This window comes from Ranitomeya imitator, chromosome 5, assembly GCF_032444005.1.
Source record: "Ranitomeya imitator isolate aRanImi1 chromosome 5, aRanImi1.pri, whole genome shotgun sequence".
Classification (NCBI taxonomy): Eukaryota; Metazoa; Chordata; class Amphibia; order Anura; family Dendrobatidae; genus Ranitomeya; species Ranitomeya imitator.
The window spans coordinates 497,284,710-497,300,212 of NC_091286.1; the positions used below are offsets into that span (position 1 = coordinate 497,284,710).

Here is a 15,503-nt window from a genome sequence, read left to right on the forward strand (position 1 = left end):
ACAATCTACAAGATGTATGAGATCAGTGTGCTTTTTAGATTTATTACTATAAATATACTATAAATATTACTAATGTTTTAATAAATTATGTTTCCTTATGTACAGAGTGTGAAATAATTATTAAAGATATCATCAATTTTCTACATAAATATATTTCTAAAGATGCTATTTATTTTACTCACTTATATAGCGCCATTAATTGCACAGCACCTTACAGACATTATCGGCACTGTCCCCGTTGGAGCTCACAATCTAGATTCCCTATCAGTATGTCTTTAGAGTGTGGGAGGAAACCGGAGGAGCCGGAGGAAAGCCACGCAAGCACGGGGAGAACATACAAACTCCTTACAGATGTTGTCCTTGTCCAGGACCCCAGCGCCGCAAAGCAACAGAACTGACCACTAAGCCACCATGCTCTTGACATGAAATTCTCACCAATTGTTGTTTACAACCCATCCACACACAGGCAAAAAAAAATCAAACCATAGCTGTCCATGTGCAATAATGAGATATAACACAGGGAAAAAGTATTGAAGACGCATTATGACATTTATTTAATACTTCGCACAAAAATCTTTGTTGTTAATCATAGCTTCAAGACACCTCGTGTATGGAGAAACTAGTCACACGCATTGCTCAGGTATGATTTTGGCCCAATTCTAATGGATTCACGTCAAGTGATTGGCTGGGCCAGTCTTGCAGCTTTATTTTCTGTCTCTGAAGCCAATTGAGAGTTACCTTGGCTGTGCAACTGGGATCACTGTCTAGCTGAAATGTCCACCCTCGTTTCATCTTCATCATCATGGTATATTTCAGATATTTATCAATAATGTCTCAGTATATTTGTCTATCCTTCTTCAATGACATGATGTTTGTCAGTGCCGTATGCTGAAAAACAGCACCACACCATGATGTTCCTACCTCCAAACTTCACTGTTGGCATGGTGTTTTCAGGGTGATATGCAGTGCCATTTGGCCTCCAAACATGGTCTGTATTATGGCATCCAAAAAGTTTAACTTTGTTCTTATTTGACCATACTATATTCCCCCCAGTATTTCACAGGTTTGTCTACATGTTGATGAGCAAACTTTAAACACGTTTGCACATATTTTTTGTTCAGCTATGGAGTCTTTCATGGTGAGCATGCATACATGCCATGGAGGTTAAGCGCATTACTTAATAGTTTTCTTTGAAACAATTGTACCTGCTAATTCCAGGTCTTTCTGTAGCTCTCAAGCGGACCTTGGCTCTTGGGCAACTCTTCTGATTATTCTTTTCACTCCTCTGTCTGAAATCTAGTGGCAAGATCCTAGTTATGGCTGGTTTATGGTGAAATTATTTTCTTTCCACTTCCAGAGTATGGCCCCAACAGTGCTCACTGGAATCTTCAGTAGTTTACAAATTATTCTGTAACCAATGCCATCAGTACGTTTTGCAACAAGAAGGTTGCAATGGTCTTGAGACAACTCACTGGTTTTACCCATCATGATATGCTTCTTGTGTGGCACCTTGGTAATGAGACATCTTTTTATAGGCCATCAGCTATATATAAACCAGCTGATATTTTTCATTTTTTGGTAGGATTGGTTTCTAATTACTTATAGATTTCAGATTGTAACTTTCCATGGCTTTTTGCACCTCTCCATTTTTTCAATTATTTTTCCCTATCATTTTTCATTATTACACATCATTCAAGGACATCAATGGTTTGATTTCTTTGCCAGTGTACATTGGATGGGCTGTTACAGACAACTGGTGAGAATTTCATGTCAAGAGCACCTTTATAAATATATTTACTTAAAAAATTGCTTATTTCACCTGAGTATAGGAGACAAAAAAGTGAATAACAGTTATAAAAAAACAATAGATTATGGTGGAAATATTGGTAATGCAAATAAAAACAATAGTGTGTCCCATAAAATATCAACATATTCCAAAACACCGTGCAGACATTTTCATCATTTCCTCTCCCCATTTCAACTCACAACGTAAAGGAAAATTTTAGTGACCCCAAGTATATGTTTAGTATTGTGAGATGAAAAGCATCTCTAAAAACAAGAAAAAGAAGCGCACATAGAGTAATACCTTCAGGTGTCGCAATCACGTGGACCCCCACAAAACAGACTCACCTGGTCTGGTTGTGACAGGTCACAACTCCCTTGGATCAGCATGTATGGTCGCAGCAAGCTCCCGGCAAGCAGAACAAATCCACATGGAGAGAAGTAGAACCGGAGAATAGAAGCCGCGCAGACCACAATAAAGGTATCAGAGTTACACACACACTCTGTTTATTAGCCTCCGCGTTTCGTGGCCAAAAGGCCACTTCATCAGGGCATCCAAAGGCAACATCAGGATGCCCTGATGAAGTGGCCTGTTGGCCACGAAACGCGGAGGCTAATAAACAGAGTGTGTGTGTAACTCTGATACCTTTATTGTGGTCTGCGCGGCTTCTATTCTCCGGTTCTACTTCTCTCCATGTGGATTTGAGATGAAAAGCATGCAATTTACAGATGCCACAAGGCAACAGTAACAACTGTAGTTTTTTTGCTGGTTCCATCCACTGAACATTTTTCCTAATAAGGGCTTGTTCACACACTCCTTTATTTTTCCTTGAGGATTTGAAGCATCATGCAGATTTTATTTTAGTGTTTTTGGAGCATTTTTCACCTAAATAAATGTGAAAAAAACATCAAAAAGTCACATATATTAAGCAGCATTTTCCTACCAACACTGAGTATTTGCATCACATTTTTCTGCACCAAAATACCAATGTGTGCACAAACCCAAACAAACAAATGGTGCAGCTAAGCTCGAAGACCATATGGCTACATGGGAACGCAATCTAGTGCTCCAAAGATGACGTTTGTGAGGACCCTCTACCAAGTAGCTTATTCATAACCTCCTTAATACAAATACATATTGGTTACTATAGTCAGACAGTTCGGTATTTGAAATACCAAAAAATAGAACCTACAAAAGGACAAAAAAATAATGAAAAACACAAATAAAGAAATTCATGCATTATTGATATACAAATTTGTTATCTAAAACAGAGGTCCCCAACTCCAGTCCTCAAGGCCCACCAACAGGTCATGTTTTCAGGATTTCCTTTGCATTGCACAGGTGATGCAATTATTACCTGGGCAAGACTAAGGAAATCCTGAAAACATGACATGTTGGTGGGCCTTGAGGACTGGAGTTGGGGACCTCTGATCTAAAACACACTGAAGACTGGTACAAAAAAAAGATAATAATGCAAGTAAGGAGGTAGAAGGGCAGTGAGAAACAAAGTTTATGGACTACTGCCCACTGAATTAGATCAGTGTCTATAATGAACATAGAATAAAGGTGTCATTACCAAACATTATTAATATACAAAACAATACATGTGTATAAATGTAAGTATATAGAAGAGCAGAGAATGTACTAATAATGGATCCCAACAGATATACAATATACCAGATTGATACATTACTCAAGGAAGTAGGGTACTTACCGAGATCAGTCGGACATATCTCTACCAGGACCTTGCTTGAAGCACAACGCCGAATTGGGCGCTGTAGGACTGATATCAGTAAGTACCCAACTTACATGAGTTTCCCTGTGGCTGATCAGGGGACACCCTTGGGCAATTTGATTCCTTGAATCCTAATAATTTTATCCATTTTGGGCACATGTTACTTTCTAACAATCGGTAGAGACATCTATAGCCAGTTGGTGTACTACACCACGGCATTTGTATATTGAATACACCTGTGTTACACATTGATTCACCAGCCTATGTCCATGTGTCTTCTCTCCACATATGTGACCTCATTTTAACTCTGCTTCCGTTATATCTACAATCACTCCAAACCTTTTTTCTCTAGTAGCGCAATAGTGTATTCTGTTATCACCTAATTCGTGAAACAATACAGACCCTTGGTGTTATGTTCCACTGCTCCTCTGCCTCATACTCCAACTTGTGTTTCGCAGAGCGCTTCCTCAGGGAGTGACATCACCTTTCTGCAGCATGTGTGACTTTTTACAAATCCTATTCAGATATGCAGAAATATCTCTAAGTAATCTTCTGTGTATGACCATACCCTATAACGTTTTTTTAATTTATCAATGTGTTTCATTAAAAAAAGAAAAGCCTCTAATGAAAAGCAAGAAATATCCATGGAAATCACAGACGAAGAAAATACTGACTAAACATGTGGCTGCAGCTCTATATTAGATTACGGTGTTGCTTTTCTCAGACAAGTGATAATTAAAGAATTGTGACAAATATATTTTTAGTAGGTGCAGACTCATGGTTCCAAGAACCTGTGACAAACATGTCCAGACATGAAATCTGGTTTATTTTAAGGTAAACGCTATTTAATTTCCAAAACCATATAAAAAACTGGCCCTTAAAATTTCACTTTGTCATAAAATGTAACCTTGCTCTCAAGAATAATATCATTATCACTGTATCCTGGATGGCTTTTGGGCTAAAAAGATTGGTTTGGGCTTTGAATTGAAATATTTAGTAGCCGAGTGATACATTTTGGTTGCCAAATTAAAAATAAAATTAACATTATTACATCTAAAATTAAGAAAGCATTTACACCAATTAGCCACATAAAAGCATAATGATATTTTTTTGTCAACTAAAATAGTCTGTCTGGATCCCTGCCAGGCTAGCCTGGGTATAAGGTGGGTGCACAATGGGGTACACAGTGTAAAGTGAACATTTGTTTTTGGGGTGGCCAAAAAGCAAGGTGAAAAATGTAATTTAGATGTTCATGAACGATTCTCTCTTTGGTTCCCCTGGACAGTGACGCTTCGGAAATTGAGACAAATGGATGAGTTGTAAGGGAAGACTAAAAGATGGACGCTTAACCTTATTCTCATGAATTATGCAAGATGTAGTGCCAGAATTAATGAAGGGAACCCAAAGAGAGGAGACCAGGCAGGGGCTTTACCATAAGAAATATTTATTCCCTCTAATACTTGGCTGAAGTTTTGAAAGTCTACAAAGTTGTTTTACAAAGTGTTCAATTACATAAAAACAAAAAAAATATTACATCAAAGCCTGAACGAAAACGTTACATAAGAGGAAGACGGTGTGGCGAAATGATTAGCCACAAGCACGATATATCAAAGAGTGATTTCATATGATCGGTCACATATTGTATCATTGCTTCATAAAAAGATGCCTGGCAGAATCTGCTGTATATTGCACATTAAAGCTGTCCAAGTGATTTCACACAGCGCCGGCCAATTTTCCAACATACCACTGAAAGAATAATGAGATTCCGACACAGACATGAAAGAAAATCAATTTTAAGGAACATTCATCCAGCTGATGATGTCATGAAACCATCAACTCAGAATGAGAATAAGTTCCAGGGCTCAATCCCCTACGATTGTCCGAGGAAATGCAAGTGCTTTAGGCAACGTAAAGCGGGACCGAGCATAGCCCCACTAAATATGGAAGAGGGCCGACAAACTGAACAGCACAACGTGAACGTCTTCCCAGCAAAAGTAAATAGAATTGCAATGTACCAAAAAGCTTTCACTGCTTTCCCATAGATGTTGCCAGGCTTTCCGGTTCTTGGGGAAAATATTCCTATAGGAATACCCTTGCCAAGAGAAATAACTCGTAGGTAATCCTCCTAGCACTACCTTTTCACACTAGTCCTTCCCATAATATATTGCTTGTTCTACACCTATGGGTTCTTCTAAATACATACAAAATGCTATTCCATATTTATTAATTGCTTCAATCTATCTTGACAGCGTTTACTTCATTATACTATTGTATCAACATGGCCTTATGCCATACAGACAGCAGTCAATGGAATATAGTTAGGATGAATTGGCCGTCACGGAAAGAACACTTCTGATACTACAGCGTTAGAACCTGTGTAAGGTTCTTTAAGTTTTACAATAAGATTGCTATATTTTACTATTTACAATATTTTAGAAATTACATTTGAATCTGCTGTTTGACACATGCAAATAAGTCAGGGCTAGTCCTGTATCCTATCATGTTCCCCAGGAGAGATGGTCATCCTACCTACAACCCACATCATGGTAGGACTGCTGAAACCTCATGTGCAAGATTTCCAGGAGTCCTACATAGAGGATGAGAGTCACGTGAGGGGTGTATGATTAGAGGATCGGATGCAGGACTAGTCAGGGGAAGAGATGCCGCACCAAACTTATTTGTATATGCCGAGTAATTTCATTAAAACTTAAACTTTTAAAAGATAGCAATGTTACTGTGCCGCTTAAAAGACTTTATTAGAAAATAGGATTTGACATAATGTAGTAGTAGTTTTTGATGGAGAATCTGACAAGTTCTATTTCAAGTACTGTTAGGCGTGACCGTACTCGCGACGTCACAAATGTATCGTCATTGGGTTATCTTTAACGGGAATCTGTCACCAAGCTTTTGCTACCTATTCTGAGAGCAGCATAATGTAGAGAAAAGAGACCCTGTACCGGCAATATCTGGAATAGTCCGATACAGTCATGCCAGCGTGGCTACAGTCACGATCACAGCACTGTAAGCCATGGCTGTAAGCAGCCCCGGGACCCAAGCTGACAGTCACCACTGCACTCGGCAGCCCCATAGGGAATGAATGGAGCGCCGGCTGGTTCAGCATGTGCAACCAAAGGCTTATCCCATCGATCGGTGCAGGTCCCAGTAGTCGGACCTCCAATCATCAATAAGTTATCAACAGTCCTTTAGATATGATATACTTTGTTTTCACTGGACACCTTTAACCTACAGGGACACTTTATTCCCTAAAGCCTCTATTACAGATATATCCATCATGGAGTTGGTCAGGGTATGTTGAGTGGGTTCAGGAACTGTCAGGTGCACAGCCATCGTCTGCCTCTAAGAGCAGTGACTAGAGCTAGTTCTGATCGCTGGTACGAAGCCCTCAAATGTCGCTGTCAATCACCGATAGCAGCATTAAGGCTGCACGATCCTGTCTGTGCATCATTTCCAAACACCCATCACTCCCCGCGATGGGATTGCATGGTACCGATGGGTTGCCCTGGCAAGTGGAGATCCGCTGAAGGCCTGCGTTATGTTGGGACATTTGTGAAGCCTGCTGCCTTGTCATAGGAGACAATGGTTAGGACTTTATAATGCAAAGCAATAGTATTTTAGTGCATAGAACTGGAAAGATCACAATTTCAAGTCAAGTGGAAACTAATAAAGTTAAAAGTAACAATTGTTTGTAAAAATATTAAAATAATAATAATAATAATTAATCAAAATACCCCCTTTCCTCCCCAATGAGAAAAAAGTAAGAATAAAAAATATACATATTCAGTACTGGTGGTGTCAGTAGTAGCCTGATAGAAATATAAAATTGGTTAGTGCATACAATAAGAGTTGTAAAAAAAATAAATTAAAAAAATAAAAATTGCCATTTTTTCATCACTTCAGCCACCAGGAAAAAAATTAAATTTAAAAAAATAATAAAAAAAAAAAAATTATAAATATATATATATATATTTATATTATATTGCCCAGCCACGTAGTATATTGCACAGCCCACGTAGTATATTGCACAGCCCACGTAGTATATTGCACAGCCCACGTAGTATATTGCCCAGCGACGTAGTATATTGCCCAGTGACGAGGGCCCCTTGTAGTTCGGTCACATGACCGTGACGTTATGGTAGGTCCTTCTCCCATACAATCCTTGGCACCGGAACCTGCCGGAGCGTCGCGAAAGGTGAGTATATAATGATTTTTCATTTTTTAAAAATCATTTTTAACATTAGATGTTTTTACTGTTGACGCTGCATAGGCAGCATCAATAGTAAAAACTTGGTCACACAGGGTTAATAGCGGCGGTAACTGTGTGAGTCATCCGCGGCATAACACGGTCCGTTACCGCTGGCATTAACCCTGTGTGAGCGGTGACTGCGGGGAGTATGGAGCGGGCGCCGACTGCAGGGGAGGGACTAACCAGACTGTGGCTGTCGCTGATTGGTCGCGGCAGCCATGACAGGCAACTGGCGAGACTAATCAGCGACTTGGATTCCATGACAGACAGAGGCAGCGACCAATGAATATCCGTGACAGACAGAAGGACAGAAAGATGGAAGTGACCCTTAGACAATTATATAGTAGAATATACAGTGCGGCAAAAAAGTATTTAGTCAGTCAGCAATAGTGCAAGTCCCACCACTTAAAAAGATGAGAGGCGTCTGTAATTTACATCATAGGTAGACCTCAACTATGGGAGACAAACTGAGAAAAAAAAATCCAGAAAATCACATTGTCTGTTTTTTTAACATTTTATATTATGGTGGAAAATAAGTATTTGGTCAGAAACAAAATTTCATCTCAATACTTTGTAATATATCCTTTGTTGGCAATGACAGAGGTCAAACGTTTTCTGTAAGTCTTCACAAGGTTGCCACACACTGTTGTTGGTATGTTGGCCCATTCCTCCATGCAGATCTCCTCTAGAGCAGTGATGTTTTTGGCTTTTCGCTTGGCAACACGGACTTTCAACTCCCTCCAAAGGTTTTCTATAGGGTTGAGATCTGGAGACTGGCTAGGCCACTCCAGGACCTTGAAATGCTTCTTACGAAGCCACTCCTTTGTTGCCCTGGCGGTGTGCTTTGGATCATTGTCATGTTGAAAGACCCAGCCACGTTTCATCTTCAATGCCCTTGCTGATGGAAGGAGGTTTGCACTCAAAATCTCACGATACATGGCCCCATTCATTTTTTCATGTACCCGGATCAGTCGTCCTGGCCCCTTTGCAGAGAAACAGCCCCAAAGCATGATGTTTCCACCACCATGCTCTACAGTAGGTATGGTGTTTGATGGATGCAACTCAGTATTCTTTTTCCTCCAAACACGACAAGTTGTGTTTCTACCAAACAGTTCCAGTTTGGTTTCATGAGACCATAGGACATTCTCCCAAAACTCCTCTGGATCATCCAAATGCTCTCTAGCAAACTTCAGACGGGCCCGGACATGTACTGGCTTAAGCAGTGGGACACGTCTGGCACTGCAGGATCTGAGTCCATGGTGGCGTAGTGTGTTACTTATGGTAGGCCTTGTTACATTGGTCCCAGCTCTCTGGAGTTCATTCACTAGGTCCCCCCGCGTGGTTCTGGGATTTTTGCTCACCGTTCTTGTGATCATTCTGACCCCACGGGGTGGGATTTTGCGCGGAGCCCCAGATCAAGGGAGATTATCAGTGGTCTTGTATGTCTTCCATTTTCTAATTATTGCTCCCACTGTTGATTTCTTCACTCCAAGCTCCAAGTGTGATGAGATGCAATTAATTGCATCTCATCACACTTGGTCCCGGCTAACTCATATGTAAGCTTTGCTGAACAGAGGTGTCCACATTCACCCAGGCATACAGACATCGGCCTTCGGTAAGTGTTCACATTTAGACAGGGGGGTCAGGGACCCATCAGTTTAGGAGACCACCTTGACGACGGTTGATGGGCTCACACTATTTGATTATATCAAATTCTGTGCAAAGCGTCTCTTAAATATTTTCCTAATGTTCAAAAGCCATTTTGCTATTCATATTTCATATATTTCAGATTAGACATGCTTTTGCACAATAGAGTGCAACCTTTTTTGTATACAAAATTTTACACAGTCACACGTCTGGACCCCGAGAGCGTCATAGGCTATGTTGTGAGGCGAAATTTTAACCCAGCGCGTTTCAATTCACCAAACAATTTTGCCCCTATCTACATAATGGGGAAAAAGTGAAAGGAAAAGTGTTGGAGGCAAATTGACAGCTGCCAGATGTGAACAAGGGGGACTTAAAGAGTGAGAGCGATGGCGCCAAAGAGTATATACCGTACAGTTGCTAAGGTGGGGCCCCGACATGGGATACTCACCACACACGGGGATATGAACACACACAAAATGCGCCACACACTACCACGTGCTTGAACACATATACCACCCTCAGCACACATTTCACCACACATACACCAACTTCGCCACATAAAAGTCAAAACACAAAAGTCGCCGCTCAAAACTTGCCACGCGCAAAACACGCCACGTGCAAAACTAGGCTCACGCAAAACTCGCCACATGTGCAAAACTCACCTCATGGAAAACTCGCCATATGCGGAAAAATTGCCACATGCACAAAAGTTGCAACACATGCAAAAGTTGCCTCACACAAAACTTGCACATACTCAAAACGCACCACACAAAACTCGCCACGCGCAAAACTCGCTATGCGTAAAACTTGCTGCACACAACTTGCTACACTAACCTGTCACATGCAACTCAACACAAAAAGTCGCTACATGCATGTCGCCACACGCAACTCAACACACACAACTTGACACATGAAACTCGCCCTAAAACACACACAAGTCTGGTACTATCCTTCAAAAATAAAAATCTGATTAATAAGCAGACAAACTACAAAAGCAACAACTGTACCATATAGGAAATACGGCAGCTGTCAGTCACATGACCTGTCTATTATGTGTATGTGTGGGGAGCTAATATATACAGCCAGGGGGAGGGCTTCCTGTTCCTGGGGATTGATCAGGCTGCCAATTTAGCTTACAAATACTGAGGTAAATATACTGAGCAAATAACGTGTGAAAGAGGTCTAATACAGGAGGAGTTGACACACAGGTATATACTATATACAGGGGAGATGACACACACATACATACTGTATACAGGGGAGATGACACAGGTATATACTATATACAGGAGGAGATGACACACACATATATACTATATACAGGAGCAGATGACATAGGTATATACTATATACAAGAGGAGATGACTTACAGGTATATACTATATACAGGAGGAGATGACACACATATATACTATATACAGGAGGAGATGACATACAGGTATCTATATATATAATTGTCTAAGGGTTTTTCCGTCTGTCTGTCTGTCTGTCCTGGAAATCCCGCCTCTCTGATTGGTCGAGGCCGCCAGGCCTCGACCAATCAGCGACGGGCACAGCGACGATGATGTCATAAAGGACGTAGACATCCCGCGTCTCTGATTGGTCGAGGCTGCCAGGCCTCGACCAATCAGCAACGGGCACAACGACGATGATGTCATAATGGTTGCCATGGCGACGATGATGTCATAAAGGTTGCCTCGACCAATCAGCGACGGGCACAGTCTGCCGCGAATTCTGGAATCATCATTGTCCATATACTACGGGGACATGCATATTCTAGAATACCCGATGCGTTAGAATCAGGCCACAATCTAATATATATATATATATATATATATATATATATATATATATATATATATATATATATATATATATATATATATATATATATATATATATATATATATATATATATATATATGCATGCGTGTTTGGTATTGTTGTAACCACACTGACTTGCAGAATCGTGTTCCCAGGTTATCTGTACTGCAGACTTATTGCTGTAGAAATGAAACCCCAAGACAAGAAAGCTATAGGGGGTTACTATTTTACACAGTTTTTACCATTTCTCTATACGCTATATGGTAAAGGGGATGAAAAATGGAGGTAAAAAATGAAAAGAGCAAAAAAATAGGCAGCGTCCATTTGGGGGTTAAACAAGTGATGTATGTGACATTCATCTTTCAGGATGCTAAACACATAACACAAACGTTACATGATAATAATTACTATAACTGTGGCAGTGTCATCACACAGGGTAGCGTGACATTACTGTTTTCACACTGCCACCATATCACCAAGAACCAAGGCCGGACTGGCCATCTGGCAAATGTCAGAAGGGCCTGTCTGGTCACGGGCTGCCTTGTCTGCTACGTTGTTAACAGAAGCGGTGTTCTCAAGATACCCATACTGTTAAGAGTTGTGACAAAGATATCATTAGAAATACTGGTCTTGTAGTAAATCTTGCTTTCTTCCACGCAGGGTAATAATAGCTTGGGGACGGGGACAACATGGGCCTGTGTGATTTCAAAGGCCAGAGCTGAATTTCAGCCCCAGTCCGTACTTGCTGTGAACTAATAGTATAACGCAAGTTATCCCAGGCAAAGTTTCAATGAAAGTTCAATACTTTTATATTATACACCTGTACTAAAAAGATGACAAGTACATTCGGCTGCCATGGAGCACAACTAGATTTCTAGGTACTGTAGGGTGTTCTCGTTGCACATGTTTAGAAAGGGCTTTACATGGATTTATCCAACAGACGATCTTGCATGCGAGCCCAAAAACCCTACGGTACACTGCTTAAACTCTTCTATCAACACGCTCAATCCACGTTATACTTAGAACACATCTTCCACTTACTTCTAAGGTTACTGTGAGGCCACGGTGACCTCCCGCCAGGCTTTGGTATATTTACTCCTTTCTACACCATCGTCATCCTCTATTCCAATTAAAGTGTCTGCATTTCAGTTACAATATCAGGTTTCCACCATTTATCAGGTAAAATAATATCATGTGCATAAACAGCAGATTTTGACAATGAAGAGCTCGTCCTGATCCATTACACCAATGTAGAAGTCGCAGTGAATCTGGGCACAATATATTTAGAAAAGATACTTTTTCTTTACAGGGCATCTGTGACTTGTGCTACATTATTAAAAAATGAGCGGGGATAGTGCTACAATGGCTGATAAATCCAATGGCATAGGGTGTAGCATTGGCGCAGCACCCAACAATATCCTCGTACAGTAGAGCCAGGAGAAATAAAAACATAGAAAGTTGAGTTGGTGCGCTGCCAATGGAGTTGGGGAGGATGCGGTATTTAAAATTAAATACATTTTACTTAGGGTTTTAAAAAAAAAAAAAAAAAAAAAAATCACAAACTGGTTTTCGGCTCCGGATCGGGGTCTTGATCAAGTGTGTGTCATGATCCAGGTTGGGGTTTGCTTCTTGCTTTTCTTTCCCCGGTATTTTATGGTGGGGTTAACCTTTCCTGCCTCTCTTTGGTTCGTGGGTGACTATTTATTGGTGCCATTTCTGGTAGCATTTGTCAGTGATAGTTCCAGTCTCTGGCTTGAGCAGCTGACCCGTATACCCTAGGGATCCTTCTGCCTCTGACTACCCATATTTGTGCCTCATCCGTTCCCCATCCCTGACTTAGTGTGAGTTTTGTGGTTCCCTACAGTGTATGACTCGGCTTGAATTCTGAACCCTGCCTCCTGCTTCCCATCTCCGTTACTACGTTTCCCATCTGGCTTTGACTCTTTGGCTCATACCCCGAATATGTCTTCTGTCTCACGTTTTGGATCCCGCGCTCCCATCTGGTTCCGATTTCTGGCTAGTCTCTGACCACATGCATTGCTGTGACCTCTGGTACTTCGTCTTCCTGTTTGTTGCTGACCAGCCTGTCTGATGTCTTTGCCGCCTCCTAGTGGCACTCCACGCTTTACACTGTGGTGCTACACGGTGAGTGCTACCTTTTTCTCCTTACCTACGCCCCCTGGTGGAGGTTGCGTGCAACTGCCTTGCAGTTGCATTACATTGTGATGTGGTGGGTGCACAAAGCGCTGTTTATATTCACATTTAGGCAGAAATGACAGTGAGGCATTTTTGAACATAAAAAGTGTCCAATACTTACATAAAAGTAACAAATATAACATGATGAAGTAATAAATAAATACTACAAAATTATGTAAGTTCAAAACACAAAGAAAAGTGGAATATGTAACACTGCGCTAAGCTCAGTAGAAATGAGCAGTTAATAGGCAATTAATGAATTAATCTGACATTTTCATCAATTTGGTGCATCTTATGACAGCTGACATTTTTGTAAAACTAGTATGAGATTTTTTTTTCCTTTCATATGAAAAAGTGACTTTTTTACTCGCTTGCTAGATCCAATCTTATCCATTTTTGGTCTGTTTGTCCATTTTTGCCATCAGTGTGGCGCGCAACCTTCCTTCTCCTATCCATTAAAGAGTAGACACAAAGATCACACAAGCATGGCATCCTTTTGCTGTCTGGTTCTATCACGGACACATTTATTGGAATGGGCAAGTTTTATCTGTAATTCTGATAAAAAACTACCATGTCTCTGCTTTCTTATCCACCATTCAGTCTGCAAAAAACGCACAGAGATGTGAACAGCCTCATAGACTCTAAGGGGTTAGTGGTCTAACCGTGAAAACCGTGCACCAGAATAAAGCGCCATGTTGAGATTAATTTTTAAAAAAAACTGATGTGTATGGATCATACAAACACTATGGATCAGTGTGCTTTCCGAAAAACACAAAATTAAGAGACAGCACACCGACATGTGCACTGCACGTGTGAATGTAGCCTTATGTTTATGCCGGGTAGCACCAATGTTGACCCTTTATAATGGGGCACTCAGCTGTCCTTCTATGATTACTGGTCCAGTCCAACGATGGCCAAATTAACTTTTCTTTCTTCTTAACATGTGTACATGCAACAATTTATTTTCTTACAATACAGATACAATACGGGTTGTTCAGCCAGACAAAAAAAATAGAAAGAAACCCCCAGCAAACGGATTACACGTATTGGTATTCACCTCTGGGCTCGTTCTGACACACAACAGATTGTGAGCCCTCGCGGGCAGGGTCCTCTCTCCTCTTGTACCAGTTATGACTTGTATTGTTTAAGATTATTGTACCTGTTTTTATTATGTTTGCCCCTCCTCACATGTTAAGCGCCATGGAATAAATGGCGCTATAACAATAAATAATAATAATAACAACAACAGCTTCCCTGTTTTTGAATGTTAACCATAAGGCCGGCGTCACACACAGCGTATAAAAATACGGTCCGTAATTTACAGCCGTAATACGCAGAAAAGTCCCCAAAATAGTGATCCGTATCTCCTCCGTAGGCAGGGTGTGTCAGCGTATTTTGCGCATGGCATCCTCCGTATGTAATCCGTATGGCATCCGTACTGCGAGATTTTCTCACCGGCTTGCAAAACTGACATACGGACATACAATGGATCCATGTTCTCAAAAATGTGTAAAAACACATATACTGTCTATATATATATATATATATATATATATATAATAATAATAATAATAATAATAATCTTTATTTTTATATAGCGCTAACATATTCCGCAGCGCTTTACAGTTTGCACACATTATCATCACTGTCCCCGATTGGGCTCACAATCTAGAATTCCTATCAGTATGTCTTTGGCATGTGGGAGGAAACCGGAGTGCCCGGAGGAAACCCACGCAAACACGGAGAGAACATACAAACTCTTTGCAGATGTTGTCCTGGGTGGGATTAGAACCCAGGACCCCAGCGCTGCAAGGCTGCAGTGCTAACCACTGCGCCACCGTGCTCAAATTGAGGCGGAATGGATCTGATTCTGACTGCACGATTGCAGTTAGGTGGATGTTTGTCTGAAACACCTCAGCGCCAAAATGTTTCAGAGAAAAAGAAAGTTTGGTGATCCATAGGGAGAGAGCTGACTAGTCCGCTGCCGCCCCTGGACGGCCTCTCCCCGCACCGCTTTAGCTGATGGATGGGTCTTTCCCTTCCCAATATTTACA

General features: G+C 40.9%; 1 protein-coding gene across 2 annotated transcripts in view; it reads right to left on the reverse strand.

The window, feature by feature from the left end:
- The window catches only part of MLF1 (myeloid leukemia factor 1), a 60,454-nt gene that overhangs the window by 42,145 nt on the left and 2,806 nt on the right, over nt 1-15,503 (reverse strand). The gene's annotated exons all lie outside the window — the stretch shown is intronic.